The sequence below is a fragment of the Kryptolebias marmoratus genome, linkage group LG1 (genome assembly GCF_001649575.2).
Source record: "Kryptolebias marmoratus isolate JLee-2015 linkage group LG1, ASM164957v2, whole genome shotgun sequence".
Taxonomy (NCBI): Eukaryota; Metazoa; Chordata; class Actinopteri; order Cyprinodontiformes; family Rivulidae; genus Kryptolebias; species Kryptolebias marmoratus.
The window spans coordinates 19,060,490-19,077,686 of NC_051430.1; positions in this window are offsets into that span (position 1 = coordinate 19,060,490).

Here is a 17,197-nt window from a genome sequence, read left to right on the forward strand (position 1 = left end):
CACAATTTAATAAGGAGCAGATCTTCTTGTGATAAAATGACACAATTCTCATCTGTGGTAACAATCTTAAAACTAAAAGATCTGTTGTTGCAAATATAAGATTGTTAAACGACATCATACAGTTTTCCACTAACAACCTGTATTACAGAATAACTGTAAAGACATCTGTGATAATAGTAAACTGCATCTCATCTTGATTGCATGAAGACACTCCTTGCTCAGTTAATGTGCATTTAGACTATTTTGATTTGACTGGTACATAACTATTTTTTTCAGTGTGTGTTAATATATTTGTAGACACTATAGTAGACATGTTAGAAAAACTCTGAAATGCATACACATATGAGAATCTAAACATGCTGCCCTTCAAACGTGCAAGAGGCAGATAAATCTACTCTCAGCTCGGCTGTGACCTACAGAACCTCCTGGGTGATGACAGAATAGGGCAAGTTTTTTTGTTTCACCGGAGCAAGGATAAAGTTCACATTCTTACACAATTTCATCTCACCTTTTTCTTTGGCTGTAAATGAAGAACTATTTACATTGTCACTTTTTTCATTGTTACATATTCTATTTTTAATTCCCATTAATATTTCGTAGATGTGTTTTTAAGCTTTTATTTTTTTCTAGATGATTGTATTTCATAAATGTATGATCGACTGATGAAGGACTGAATTGTTGGACTATATTATATTTTTTTCTGTGTAAGTCCACTGGGCTTTGCCTCTTCCTGCACTGTTTTTTTTTTCTCAATATCTTTGATCTGTATTTTAATTGTGCAAAATATACTAAACTAAACAAAAAAACCTGCTTGAATTTATTTGTTGATTTATGTTGTTTTCCAGCTTGTCAGGATGGTCAGAGATAAGTTCTTCTTTGCCAGCACTAGTTTGACATTTGTTTGTTTTTAACAATTCCACAAAAGCAATAACTGCTAGTTTGATGTTTCTTCTTTGTTCCTATTGAATTTGTTTCTGTATGTGGGTATTTTGACTTGTCTGTTTTCTTTTAGATGTGAGATTAGTTAGTGTGAGACAAATAGCTAAACATAGGGATAGCCTGCACCGACTTTTTCCCACCTTATAGCCTTTCTATTATATTACTATACTGTGAATTAAGTATGGCGTTTAAACATTAAAACCAGTCAAATGTAATATCGTTAAAATATTTTAATAAACAGACCAGAAAAAATACAGGAATAGATCATTTGAGAAATGTGACCATTTAAAGAAAAGCTGATTCCTGATAGTCTGGATGGTGGAAGAGCACATTTTAAAGATGGAATACGCATTGATGCTAAAGCTGCTGATAGTTGTGTCTTGTAAAAAAAAGAGGACCGTATATAAACTGTGTGATGAGCTCTGAAACAGTTCCAACAGGTCTGATGTTTCAAAAGTGTGCACAAAGCAAGGTTGTTACTACCAGTGTGTTGGGAATCATGTAAAAGGTTAGAAAGTTTAGATGTTAGCTAAAGGTGGTGGCTGCAAACAGCTGGATTGAAGTTTAAAGAAGACTTGATGTTGCTGTGCCATTCAGGGACGTGAGTTGCAAAGAGGAGGACCAGGAACTCGGTTTTTAAAAAAGGGAGATTAGTCTTTTTTATTATCTTGATGGTGGAAAACGGAGTTCTTCAACCACAAAAACTCTAAAAATGATGATGGAGGTACAGCTTGTGAGATGCAGATGAGGGCACAACACATTATGAACTATAGTAACTTCTGAGGCCTTTTTGGATGCAAACAACTTGCTGCTGTTTAACTGCTGAATCCTAAGGACCTGTATCAGTGTAAAGCTCAATGTCATATAGTTGGATGATGCAGTCAAATTTCAAATTCAGGAGGCTCAAGGCTTTGGATGTTGTGGAGCTGTCATGGTTGACACATCTCTTCAATGGAGTGGCAGACCAGAGTGGTGGTCTCCATTTTTTTTTTAATGGGGGGACTGGATAGAGGGCTCACAGCATCGCAGCTTCCCAGGGAAAGTTTACTCCAAGGTGTTGGAAGGGAAACTCTGATCAACTGTCAAACCACAGATTCAGGATGAGCAGTGTGGCTTTTGTCCTGGTCGTGAAACAGTGGACCAGATCTTTACACAGTTGTTAAGGGGATCATGAGAGTTTGTTTTATGAATTTGGAGAAGCTTATGGTCATATTTATCTAGGCATTTTGTCGCGGGTGCTGCTGGAGTACGGGGTGCCAGGATTGCTTTTAAAAGCGAACCAGTCTTGTTATAACCAAAACCTGTGCCCTCCATTCTCAGCACAAAGTCAAGCTTGTTCCTAAATAGGCTGGACTTCACCAAGATTGTGTCCAATTCTGTTTGTGGTGTTCAAGGGCAGGATTTCAAGGTGAGTCATGGAGAAGAAATGGTCTGGTTTGGGAACCACTGGGTCTTGTCTCTGTTTGATGCAAATGATGCAGTTCTGTTGGCATCTTCAAGCCATGACCTTCAGCGTGCGCTGGGACGATTCACAGCCAAATGTGAAGGGGGAGGGATAAGAGTCAGCTCCTCTAAGTCCGAGGCCATAGTTCTCAAAATCCCAAGAGGGCATCTGATTTGTTAAAGAGCACCCCAGGAAGAGCTGGAGAGTGTCAATTGGGAGAGGGACGTCTGTCAGTCTCCATGACTGGCAGAGGATGGACTGATGGATGGATGGATGGATGGATGGATGGATGGATGGATGGATGGATGGATGGATGGATGGATGGATGGATGGATGGATGGATGGATGGATGGATGGATGGATGGATGGATGGATGGTAAAAGTGTTGCCAAAGATGTTCTTTGTTTGTATATTTTGTTTAGAGTGACTTGTGATATGCAAATAGTATAACTGAAACGACTAAAAAAAGTCACTTACTGTTGCTTTGTACATCGACCTACAAGCAAAGTATCAGTGGGTTCCATTGCATATTTTCAAGACGTAAAGATACTTAGAAACAGAGCCTCAGGTCATTCTTAGAGAGAAGGAGGTGCAAGCCCGAAGGTTTTTTCCTCAGAAGAATGTTGAGTTCTACAAAGTCTTTAGTATGTGCAAAAAGCCTGTAGCTTAAAGCTAAGGGTGGAAAGATGACAACAAATAAGTCAAGAATTCAGAAAGAAAAAGAAAAATATTGTAGAACGTATGTCTCTGAGGCTGTTTCCACAGCCTAAGGTGATCAACACGTAAATGTAACAGAATTTCTTTCAGAAAAGTCAAATATGCCAAAAGTCTGGAAACATGACTAAGACTCCAAAGCACTGGTGATGTGTATTTGTGAAACCAAAAAAGGGTAAAAAACACAAACAACTGGGCTTCTTTTCTGTAACTACAGGCGTTTCACTTCTCGTCCAAGGAGCTTTGTCAATTCAAAACGGAGATAGTGTGAAGTTCAAGCTTTTAAAGCTGAGCTGTTCTGTAGGCTAGATCCACATGCAGATTGCCCTCACTGAGCTGTATATCCAATAACAGGAACACTGCCAAATTCCCAGTTGGGGTAATTTAACAGCTGAGGCAAGGGTATTTGACCTGGTAGGTGTACTGAGGGACTTTGCAGTCTGTTGGAGAAGTTTGGATATTAGTTTCCTGTATGACTATCACTGACAAAACACACATGATGCAGGCTGTAGATGGACACAGAAAGCAAACCCAGATGGTAGAATTAGTTACAAATCATCTTAAATCCTTTACAATAGACAGGACTTGTTCATTTATCAATGTCTTGAAGGTTTGTAACATTACTTGCAGAGATTAAAGGGACAAAGTAGTCCAACAGAAAGAAGCAGCTGGTTGCTAGAAAGCTTTGGAGGTTTCACAATCTGAGAAGCATGAACAAAGTGGAACAATGGCTGTGCAAGCCAAATGAGAGAGGGCTCTGCAGAATCTGTAAGAACATAATGTATGTACTGTAAATAATTCCAAGAACAACACATATTGAAAACTAGCAAAAAAAAAAGAAAAACAAACATTGCATGGTTGCAACCTTACAAGAATTTTGTGTTAGATGTTCAAAAAGATAGCAAACTCTTTGGTGGAGAAGAATGCGTTACAATGCAAATCTGGGTGTCACTTAAAGTGACCTTGAGGCTCCAACTATGAAGCAGGAATGATAACAATAACACTTCAGTGCTATAAACATGTATCATATAATAGAAAATATACAATATAGATTAATGATTTGGGAACTCTGAATTTTACAGAAATAATATGTATGAACAATCACACATGAGAGTTTTGCTTTCAGTTTCTTTCAGGCTTTTTTTTTTTAGTTAAGACTCCACCACTGCTTCAGCCTCATATGTTTCACAATCTGCTGCAACTTTGATGTCAGTTTGACCGTGATGCCCTTTGTGTTTTCAACAATGGCTAAGATGATGTGGGAACATGTCATCTTTTCATTTTACAGAAAAAACAAGCAAGCAAAGCAAACAAGTTGGTCATAATTTAAAGTCAAATAGCTGCAAGTTAACTCTGGATCCTGTTATTGTCTCTGAACCTTCAGAGACTAAAACCCTGTGCGATGTTTACTCTTATCTGTTCTCTTCCTCATCTGCATTCTTTCCTTTTACGTTGCTTCTGATTATTTAATCATTGAGAAAAATCAAAGTTGTGAAGTATAGTTTCTGAGTACTTGGGCTCTCCCAGATAGTTTTACGTCTGTTAATGTGTAATATGAACATCATCAAGCCATCAAAGCAAGGGAAAAACACAAAGTTTTAACTCTGGCACACTTTTTATGTGCACTGCTTGTGAGATTATATTTTTAAGACAGCTTCTATTGAGAAAGCATTACACCTCCTCAACATGACTCCCATCAGTGATTAAACTGCACATTACTCCAGTCTGTGTGCCCTTGTTGCCTGCAGACGTTACAGGCTAGTTTTGTGTATATTTGTTAAGACATTAAAAGAAAAAATGCATGCATCTTCTTGACAAATAAAACTATAAAACCATGCTCGACTTTCCACAGTTCATGTCACAGTAATTGGAGGGATTCCCACATTTTGAAGAAGAAGAGTTTAATTCATAACCATATTTTCAAGCAAGATCGAGTCCAAGGTGAATCACTGCCGCCTTAAAACAACTCAGATCTTAAAAAAGTTCACAGTTGTGAACTTCGTGTGCATCATCATCAGTGTTGCATGAAATAATTAGGAAGTGCTATACCAAAAATGCTACAACTAATTGCTGCAGTCGCTATTTATTCATTCAAATATTCTCAGAATTCCCCGTCATTAACCTTGTCATGTGAAACTGACAGTGATGTAACATTCGTTTCTCCAAACTGAGGTTGTTAAAGGAGCCACCATCAGGTCAAATAAAAATCATCCATAAGTTTTCCACAGAGCCCTTCTTCAAATACCTGAACTATTGTTTTAACACGCACAGACAGCTTATTATTGTTGTTTTTGATTTAAGAATAACAATCAAAGGCAGCAAAATTATCTACTGAAAAAAGTCCCTGATAATTTCCTTGACCCAACCAGTAATGGGTTTTCCTTATAGCTAAAAATAGAAACGATGAAATGCAACATGACAGATTTACAGGCATTCACTCATTCTTGTGGGTAAGTGACTCACAGCACATTGCTACAAGTAGGCAGAACATAAAGAACAGATAAAGAAAGCATAGATGAGGAAATAGATGCTATTTGTATTAAGTGTGTTTGTCTTGTGGTCTCAATGCTCCTACATAGCTGGAATATTGATTGTAAATGTCATCTACATGTTTACTGCACTGTAATGATCTAATGTTTCCAGTTAGATAGACTTACATTTATTTCTACATGAATAAAAAGAGCAATTCAGAAGATTTGAGAGGAAAAAACAATCTGACTGCACATTTTTACTATAACCTCTTGTCTTTTTAATTTTTTTCTTTTCCTTTCTTGTGTCGTTTGTGCTTTTATTTTCTCACTCTAGATTTTATTTTCTGCACATTTTAAAAGTAAAAACTGCCAAATATAGTTCGACGGTACAAGTCCTGTGAAGAAGGAAGTGATGAAGGACAGAGGAAAGAATTCTGCCTGCGTGCCGTTCTCAGATGTTAAATATACAAACGGTTATCAAACAAGTGGCTCCATTTGTCGTAACGCGATTCTGTTCCTTGTTCCCTACCTAAAACTGTTACTTCTGAGAACTAATGGTAAAATGATCCTATTGTAGCCGTGGAGGGGAAAAAAAGAAAGAAATTATTCTTTACTTCTTGGAAGCGCGGATCATTTTTCTTTTTTTTAACCGTCCCGTGGCCTTCAGGTCAAATTGACCCGAAGTTACCTCTCTCTATCTCTTTCTCTTTTGAGGGCTTCAGGAGGGTTAAATAATTTCTGAATAATAAAATTATGTTTTTAACCATCCTCCCTTTTCAGCACTAATTTAAAGTACTTAACATATTTTAAATGTTCGATTTTAAAGGCAACAGTTTTTTTGTGTAAAAATAAACAATTCTTTTTTTCCTACTCTTTATTAGTGTGTTAACTACAAAACTATAGTGTTGTAAAGAATTTAACAAAACTTTATTTGAAATTTACTGTGATGTACAGTTCTGTGCAAAAGTTTTAAACCATTTCTGACTTCTTTAACACTCTGTATGCAAACAGCCAAATTTTTATTTCTAATGTTTTAAAGCCGTCTGCATCTTCAGGCTTTCTGAAGATGCTTTTTCACTCATTTTCAGTCCGGTTCTTACCCAGTTGTGACAGCATATTGTTCAGTGTGTCCTCAAAAATTAGAAAAGGGGACAAATGAAGGACAGAAGACGTCTTAGGCCTGAAACAAACGATCTACAGCAGATGAGAAGGATCTGAAAATCATGTCTTTAAATGCAGGAGGTGAAATCAGGCACAAGACCTGAGAGTTGCATCATTCTTCAGCTCATTGTTGTCTGTAGGTCACGTTTTCACTGAACAGCTCTTTGGGAATCACTTTGTTATTGATGAAATACAGTTTTCTGTCTCTCAATCTGTGTTATCTTCTGTAATTTTCATAGATTCAACTAAAGAGCAAATTGTGTCTTTGACAGGTCCAATTTCAAATAGGTTCTTTAAGTTTTGTGTCGACACTGGTTTATTCGTTAAAGAGCATTTTTATGCCTGAATGATTTGTAGAGTTGAGTGACAAGAACAGAAACAAAACATGCATTTGAAAAGGGCCAGGTACTGGACTGAAAATGAGTAAATCATTTTTTTAAAAGCAGTCGAAAGAAATGTTAAAAGACTTTCAGGAAGCCTGAATTTAAGCCATTTAAAGAGATTTAGACCACTTTAAATGATTACAGGACAGTCAGACTTCTCTGAAGCAAAACATAATGAAACTAGAAGCTCTCGGAAAGCTTGAACCTCTGCCAAGGCCTTGAGGTTATGAAAACATTGTTGGATCCGGATCGTGATCAGGATCACCATCATACTTAAATTACTTGTGTTTTTTTGACAGCCCCAACATTTTCTGTTGCATTAAAATCTGTTCATTAGTTTTTAAGTAATCTTACGAACAGACATGGGCAGACGGACAAATAAACAAACACGACTGAAACAAAAGGAACAAAAACATATCAAAAAAGCTTTCCAAACATGCGGATATTCTAACTGGGCTTTTGTCACATCAGCGAGGAACTCTACAAAACGCATCACTGAACAGAACAAGAAGAAAAACAGACGGAAAAATATTGTTATCCCTTATGTTGCTGGAGTTTCTGAGAAACTCAGAAGGATTTTTTCCAAACACAACATCCCTGTACATTTCAAATCCAACAGGACTCTCAGCCAGAGGCTGGTCCACCCTAAGAACAAAACACCCAAACACAAACTGAGCGGAGTGGTGTCTGCAGTTCAGTGCAGCGAAGAATGTCCAGAACTCTATATTGGAGGAGGTCTCAGATTTCAGCTTTCAAAAACCTATAATGGAGCATTAGGCCTGATCCCCAGACAGTTTTACTCCAATCAGGACCTGCATTCAGGCTAACAAGGACCCTAATGAGCCTCTATTGTTAGGAGAGTGAGGGCAATCTGCAGGTGAATGCAGCTTACAGAACATCTCAGCTTTAAAAACTCGAACTCCACACTCTTTGGTTTTTGAACTGAGAAACTCCTCGTTAGAAGAGAAATATCAGCTGCAGAACAGAAGTCCCGTTGTTTTTGTTTTTAACCTTTTTTTGGACATAGCTGCTTTGGTGGCAGATGAGTCAAGACTTTTTCATAGTGTTGTAATTACTCATAATTGTCTCCAATGAACACTGCTGCACCTAGTTTGAATATTATTTGTCCTGCAGTTTACTAATAACCCTGACAAACTTCTCAACACCAAATTAACATCAAACAAACTGTGACTAATTATTGTGCTTGAGGTAAAAAAAAAACACAATAGAACAAAATTGTTTGCACAGTCTGAAAAGATGATGTGATTCCTCTTAGGGGAAATTTGCACTTTTGACATAGTGTGTATGTATGTACTCAAAAAGATTATGCTAATACAAACAGAAGTAAGAAGGTATTTAGCAAAGATGAGGTTGCTTAAGTGTTGCCTGTCTCACTTTCAGGAAAGCTGAAAGATGTTGTTGCTTCCTTAAATATGATCAAAGATGTCTGGGCTTATTTTCTTTCATGCCACGCTTGTGTTTGGCTGGAATGTAGTTTGGTCACCCACATTTACTGGAAGACAGGCAGTACAGTCATCGAACAGCTACATTCGAAAGGAATTCACAAGCGAACCTGGTTCATCAGAGTTCACCCACGTAGCGTCACATCATCAGCACGCAGATTATCATTGTTTTAATTGTTGTGACATGTGATGAGACCGATTCGTCCTTTATTACGGCAAGTTGCATAATGATGCAGCGGGAAGCATCTCACATTCTGACAAAGACTTAAAATTTAGTTCCTATTTTCTTATGCTCGGAGTTTGTTTTATATCCCTGTATATTGTGTTGTTTTTTCTGGTTGGTTATACCAAGTTTGTTAGTCTGCTTTGGACATATAAACAGGCCCAAACTTACTTATTTTTGAGCCTCTTTAACACTAAATGCAAGGCCTTGAAAGGCCATTAATAATGCAAGTTAAACTGCTTCGTTCACCAGCAGTAAACTGTGAAAGAAGCAAATCAAACATTAAAACACCCGGAGCGCAAATGTTACTGTTTTAATCTGTGTGGCATTTAAAGATTTGATGTGATCCGTAACCATCTGATAGCTGTCGGGTTGAAAGTGTTTAAATCACTGCTATTCCTGAAAAAAATTAAATAAAATAAAACTTCTGTAGGAGGAACTGTAGTAAATGATCTTGGTGCCTATATATTGTTGTATTTATGTCGAAAAATGCCTTCTGCAAAAAACAAAAAGAAAGGAAAGAAACCATATTACCCAAATTATCACCAAATTGTTTACTAAATTTACAAATTCACCTGTTTTCCTCCTTTTAGTGATAAATAAACTTTAATTTCAAACTAAATAATGGACTCTGTTTCACATGAAGCATTACACCTGTGATTATTCTTCCTCAGCAGTACTCACGTTTCCTCATAAAGGAGGATTAAAGGTATTCTGGGCGTCTCCTATCAAAACAAAGTGATCAGGTGAGAGGAAATCAGAGTTGTTAAACTGGAAAACTAACTAACTAGTTTGACTGGTGTCCTTACACAGGAATGAAGCGAGGAATTTCCACTTCTGTCGGCAAAAGAAAAGTGTAAACCTTTTCTTAAATCACTGTATAAACTTTTTATTATTTTATTTTACAACTTGTTCTCGGATTTTTGAGGAAGCAAATTTGTCCAAATGTGGAAAAGTGGTTTTATTGCAGCAAAGATTTCAGTTCAGTCTCATTTAACATCACATTACAGACACTGGTGTAGATGAAAAAGGCTGTAAGGTCAAATTAAAACAATGCAAAAAGTACAATAAATAGATTAACACGTTTAAAGATAAAACAGAAGTATTCTACATAAGGTGAAAAGTCCAAAGAAGTAATATAAAAATGTAAAAAAGGAAATATAAAGTAACATTCATTTCCTAAGCTTTGCTCTCGATCAGCAGTTATTATTTTTGTCTTAGTAAAACATTTGATCTTAATCCATTAAATCAGCTGAAACAAATCCCTGAATAATCTCCAAACGCACCGTTTATTATTGTTTGATTTTGAAATAAGAAGCACTAAGCAAACTAACTGTGTTGTTCAAAATTAAAAGTGAAAGAGACTCGATCTGTCGCAGGTCGGTGTGCTAGTTGTAAATTCATTTAAAATATTATCTCAAAAGAAGCTGTAACCAGAGCCACATCTGGCCCGCATGCCTTGAAATCGACACATGAGCTCTGTCTATATGGTGCTGCAGTGATTTTGCATAATGTTGCTTAAGAAAGCTTGTTTTACAAGAACGTGATGAAAATTAGATCCCTAACTGTTTTGGAGTGAACAAAATTTTAACCTATTTGTTTTATTAAAATGTGGGGTGAAAATCTTTTAAAATAATATGCCCAACTTGCTTTTGAAGCACCTTAAATGTAATGTAAGTGGTATTTCCATTCCTCTTTGCTGCGAAACAAATGGACGTGAGTCACAGGCCTTTGGCTGAAGTTAAAAAACACCTGTTGTTAGTGTCATCATTCTGGTTAATGCTTGAAAACGTGACTGAATAATTTGAATAAAATGTGGGTGGGTACTAAACTAAAGCTACATTGTTTTGAGTCTTTTTGAAACAACTTCTCAGAAGTTGGATTTTTTTTTATGTTTGTGCGTCAAGGCACTGTTGACTCTGTAAAAAGGCTGAAATTACTGAAGAGAAGAGTTTTGTTTTTTAATAAAATGCAGCTGTTGCCTCACAGATAGAAGGTTGCAGGATCATTTCCCAGCCTGGGCCTTTCTGGGTGGAGTTTGGATGTTCTCTTTGCGCTCACCTGGGTTTACCCTGGGTATTCCGGTCTCCTCCCACAGATCAAAAACATTCATGTTGGATTAATTGGTAACTCTAAATTGTCCCAAGGTGTGAGTGCATCAATGGTTGTTTGTCTCATTTGTCTCTATGTGTCCCTGCAATGGACTGGAGACCTGTCCTCTCGCACAGTGACTGCTGGAGACAGGCACCAGCTCCCCTGAGACCCTGAAAGAAGAAGCGGGTAAAGAAAATGGATGGAAACGTGCTGATGGTTTCGGTTTATTGTTAAATCTGTTTTTTTGTTTGTGTTGGCATATGGTGAATGGTAGAAGGGTTGCACGTGTATCGTGCTTTATCTAGTCCAAGGACCCCAAAGCGCTTCGCACTACAATCAGTCATTCACCCACTCATCCACACATTCACACACTGATGGTGGTGGTGAGCTACAGATGCCCTGGGGCAGACCGACAGAAGTGATGCTGCCATTACACCCCATCCTGTGATATTCTGTTCTACAGCCTCAGTTTCAAACAGCACCATCTTTTTATTCAATAAATAAAATGTTTGCCCTCCACCAGTCGTCAACCATTACTGACTGTTATTACTAACAGCAGCAAAACTGACATGTTTAAAACGTCTCCATGCTGTGGTTTAAATTTCTCACAGCAGTTTGGGTTTTAATTTCTTCTTTTTTTCAGCCTGTCCAAAAGAAAAAAGGTAAAAAAGATGGGGGGGTTAAAAAGCTAATGTTAATATAATAGTTTCTGTATTTGGATGCAAATAGAATTCAGATTATCAGCCATTTCATTTTTGAGGTTTGAGAATATATTTAATTTAGTTTACTATTGCAGACGAGACGAGACAAGAGTCTGAATCATTTTTGTTCCGTTCATAAAAGAGGAGAATTATTTGCTGTTTGTTCTAATTATTTATTTGAAGAAGATGGCCTTGGTTTTGTAGGTAATATCTTGTCAATCTACTGTGTATTTGTTTTTTCACAGCAGTCCTTTGGGTCAAGTCTTAGTGTTTCTGAGCTTTATCAGATGTGGCGATGCTTCTGACTTGCACTTTAAAAGAACATGAAAGACCTGAAGTGACAAAACAGTAGGACGGTCACTATGTGCTTCCTTTACACAACAGACAGAGATAAAAGTTAAATCAGAAGTGTGCATGTGTGTGTTATCTCAGCTTTATCAGCTTAATCAGTGTATTTAGTTTTTTTTTGTGCTGTGTTTTTCTCTGGTATGCTGCAGATGAAACAGAAAAATCCCCAGGTCTGCAGTGTTTCCTCATATTTGTCTTTACTCCTGCCTGCTTCCAGTAAGTGACACCCTCGAGTGACAGAGGCACAGGCACAAAACAAATAAAACTTTATTTATTTACCTCATACCTATTAGTATTATAACATTTCATAACCCAATTATGGCATTCACCTAAAGAAACACAAAGATTAGCAAGTAAGCCATTGAAGGCCTAGCAGTCCTAGGAGAAATGCATATCACCCGCCACCATTCGTGCCAGTTTTAAACTAACATCATCCTATGTTATAGCTGTTTTGGTCGAGATCTTGCACACTAGCTTTCAAAAGGATGTGTTATGAATCACTCTCAGCTACTAACATGTCAAAGTTTGGCTCCATACCTTTAAAAATGGCTGCATTATAGCAATTTTGGTGTTTGCAAAGGTTGATTAGTTGTGGTATTGATGTATGTCCAATTAACTGGAGATTATTAGAATTTAGTTCAATAACTAAAGACCTGAATTTAAAAACAGGCCAACAGTACTAAAGTAAATGTAAATAAGGGGTAAAAAAAGTGCATTTTCTTGTCTCTCCTTTTAAAAAAATAGGATCAGTTTTTATTCTCACAGAGATTGCATTTATTTTGATGTGTTGTAATGTCAGGGTAGTTGAGTTTTTTTAGTTAGGTTTATTGTTTTTAATTCTGCTTTTTCCTGGTTTACTCTTGTGTGCTGAGTTTTATTTTCTTGTGTGTTTCTATAGCTTTATTTCGAGTCTTGAGTCTTTTGAGTCTCCTGTGTAGTCTGCTCCGTGTGCCATCACTCACTCTCGGTAGTTTCCATGTCAGACCACCTCAACCACCCACACCTATTCCTTGTTACTAATCAGTTCACCTGTGTCCACTTCCTCATCAGCCCGTCTTTAATTATGGTCATATTCTTCTCATACCCACTGGTTCATTGTTTGCATTAATGTTCAGTCTGGTTCCCTCGTGCCTTCCTACTTGTGTTTCTGGTTTGCCTTTACTTGTGAGTTTTTGTTATTTTGTTTCTGCTGCCATTTGTTTTTGACTTGTTTCTTTCAGCAAATAAGTCTAAATTGTGCAAATATGAGTCTGCACTCTGGGTTCATTTCCATCACACCTGACATTTAAACACTCTTGAGGAAGTTCAAACACAGAAGGTCATGTTTTCCTCATGGCCCGACTCCCAGTGTTGGCCTTTCTGTGTGGAGTTAACATGTTCTCCTTGTTCGTGTGTGGGTTTCCTCCGGCAGACTAAAAGCATGCATGTCAGATACGTGTGTGTGTGTGTGTGTGAGACCGCTGGAGATAAGGACCAGCCTCCTGTGACCCTGACAGGCTCACTTGAGTTCAGAAAATGGATGGATGGAAGAAATTCCTCCACTCTACCTCGTTTAGAAAATGAGGGAAATCGGTGCGAACCTTTAAAAAGTACTTTTCAAAGTGATTATTCTTAAATCAGAACAACTTTGAATTTTAATCACTTGTTCAAAATGCTTTACACGGTTAAGTAGTTATTTTAATTATTGAATCAACACTCAAACTAAACAAATGTATTATTTGTGGAGTCAGTATTCCAAAATGCACCATTTGGTTTTGTCTTTGAAACAGAAAAATTTACACAAAACGTGTAAATCTTTTAAACACTGGTGTAATCCTACCTTTTTTACAAATCCTCCTAGTAAATCTAATGTAGCAATAAAGTGTCGTGCAGTCAAGAAACGTGACTGCTGAATGAGCTGGGAGTTTCATAAGGTGTTGTCTTCAGAAATATTCAAAAATATTTGTTTACTACGGAGTTTCCACTTATAGTGATCAGGTGTGCCGACCTGAATACTTATCTAATTAGGGGTGATTAACAGTTTTTACCTCAACTGGCTCCTGAAGTAGTTTGTGTCTTTCAGTCAAATGTCAGCTGTGTGTCAGTGTGCCTGGAAAAGTTTGGAAAACTCTGCTCAGGTCGTTAGTTGATCACCTTAGTTGATCTGTACAGACAGCCAGTGTTTGTGTTGGCTGTTTTTACAGATTAATCTGGAGATTCTCTGGTGAATTATAGGCATCACTCACAGATGACTTCTCTATAGCTGTTGAAAGTGTGCTGTCCTTCAACTTGTCTTCAAGCACAATGGATCATTCTTGGAACAGTTTCACTGACCAGATTAACAGGTTTGTGACTAACTTCAAATGGGAGTGGATTGAGCTCCTTGATAGCTTTCGGTTCTTTTTTATGAAGAACCACTCAGAAGAACCACTCTGTTTGTAATTCTTGACATATCTGAGAGACATAAATCAGCGAAAGGCGACTAAGTCTGAACAAAACTTTGTAACCTGAAAGTGTTGTGTTAAATTCTCAATGACAGGTGTTTGTGTTACTTCCTGAATGCAATAAATCATAACCTTTAAGCTGCTTATCAGTGAGCTTTGTCTTTTCTTTTTTTTATTTACCCAACAGGCAAAATATTAGACAAATGTGAAAACAGCTCATTCAAATGTTTTAAGGTTATTTGATGACATTTTTGATGATAAAATCCTTTGCTTGTCCCCACATTACTCTGGTCTGGGAGCTTTAGCTGAAAAGGTCTCAGCATCATGAATAAACTCAATCGGACAATAAAATCCACACAAAAAAACCCAGCTGAGACTCAAACCAGACACCTCTGTCCTGTGAGGTAACCGTGGTAACTACTACACTACCACCTATTACTAATTTATTCACAATATAACAGGAACATATACTATTTATGGTAAGTTGTATATTTTTATGTTTCATCAAAGATAAATTATGGTGAAAGTGTAATGGAGGTTATTTCTGTTCATTAATAAACCAAAGTTCTGATGGTACAAAATAAAACTGAAGTTATTTAAACTGTTAGTATTCTTGAGGTTTCTTTGGATGGTTTTGTTTTTATTTCTTTATCACCCACTGCTGAACACAAAGACCGAGTGATAAAGTTTTTACCCGTGTTTGTAAGTACCATCAGCAAAATATCTCATGAACGAGTGGGCGGATTAGAGCGAAACTTTCTTAAAGTAATCACTGGCTGCACGTCAACAACTGATTAAGTTTTGGGAGTCAGTCCCAATTTATTATGGCCGCCACAGCTAATCGACATTAGCCAACACAAAAATGGCTCTAACTAAGTCAGTTTTACAGACACTGAGCTACATTTTCTGCAGCAGTAATTGATAATCATCTCCATGATATACTCTGAGTGCTAACACAACTGGTGAGCTCTCACGACTTTACATAAAGTTTATGAGATTTGATCCAAACAGCTGTATCATCTCACAGCATGAGATCGTTTCAATAAAAAACTCTGACATGAAAGGCGACGGGTGATTCTAGCATTCTTTCAAGGATGCAAGGATCGTTTAATTTATTTTTGTTGAGGTAAGTAATGCTGCAAAAATAAGGTGCGTGCGATTTGTCTGTTTTCTTTTCTTGCATAAGAATTTGGTTGCATACATTGTCTGAACATTGGAACATTTCCCCAAGAAAACCCTTTGAACAATGGGTTTAGTTATTTCTCTCACTGTTTTCGGAAGCAGCTTGTCTGTCGGGATGCCTTAGAGTACAGGGAAAACTTCCTGAAAGCACAAGACTGATTTTATCTCCAGCAGTCTGATCACAGCTGATAAATACCTCTGATTCCCTCTGATTCTGATAACCCTAACCCTCTGATGTACCTTTAACATTTTGGTTCTGATGTGCCTAGTTTTACAAAGTGGGGCGATTCCCCCAGAAAAGGCTTTAAGGAAGTTATAAATTGATATTTATTATTTTTCATTCACTTGTTCAGAATAGCGTGAATGTTTTTAGAAGTTATGAACTAGATATAAGTAAGTCTCTCCAAGAAGAAAGAGAAAATGAGCCTTTTATCAATTAATATTCTGTTTTTGTCTTTCCTTCCTTAGATAAGATGGAAATGTTATGCAAACATTTCCTACGAAGCTCAAACACACCCACACACACCAGCCCTGTCGGTAAAGCACATAATATTTTGTAATGTTTTAAGGATTAATTAATTTGCTTGAGCAAGAAAACTCTGGGAGTGTGAAGCACTTGTTTGTCCCAGCTGCTGAGAGGCAGGGTACATTCAGGACAGATCGGCCAAAACACAAACACACACGCGCACACACACGTACGCACACACACGCACAAAGCAAATCAGAATAACCAACTAACCTAACATGGGTGTTGATGGGCTGTGGAAGGAAACCAGACTACCCATTAAAAACGGGGACAACCTGCAAACTCCACACAGAAAGACCCCCGGCGCAGTTTGAACTTGCAGCTTTTTCGCTGTGAGGCAACAGTGTTAACCAAGTACACCACTGTGCAGACCGAACCTCTCACTAGTTTGTGTAATTAAAGTAAAGGCATACTGTGATGAATATTTCAGAAAGAAACCTGCCTCTCTCACATCCATCCCTGAGGACCCATCATAGCTCTGTGGTGGTCTGTTAATCTTCAAAAGCTCTTCGGGATTTTGTATTCCCAATAAATCTTCTTACTGAAAATTTTTTGTTGTTGTTGTTTTAATGTAGCACACTTCCTGCTTTGCAGCACAGCCTAACTGATTTGGTCATAGCTTCACACTGTTTCTAAAGCCCTGTCTCTCTGTCTCTTCCCCTAGACCATTTATTTAAAACTGCGAGGGGTAATGGTAAAAATAATCTACTAAGAAATGGGACTGCGGTTCAAAAAACAAGACCCGATTTGTTGTCACTGTCTCATTTCTCATTGTTGATACAGTATAGCGTGTAACCAGTTTTTATAGCTTGCAACAGATGCCAGCATACATTCATTTTTTTGTTTATTGATGGAGAATAACAACAATACTATATAATTGTGAGGAATAGATTTGTCTGGTTACATCTGTAAGTCCTTAAAACTTCAGACCACAATCAATCAATCAATCAAATTTTATTTGTATAGCACATTTCAGCAGCAAAGCATTTCAAGGTGCTTTACATAATTAAAAAACAAAATAAAAACAGCATGTGACAATGAATAAACAGTAAGAAAGAGACAAACATCAAAAACCCGCACTCTAACCCTAATTTAGCCATAAGCAACTCTAAACAGGTGGGTTTT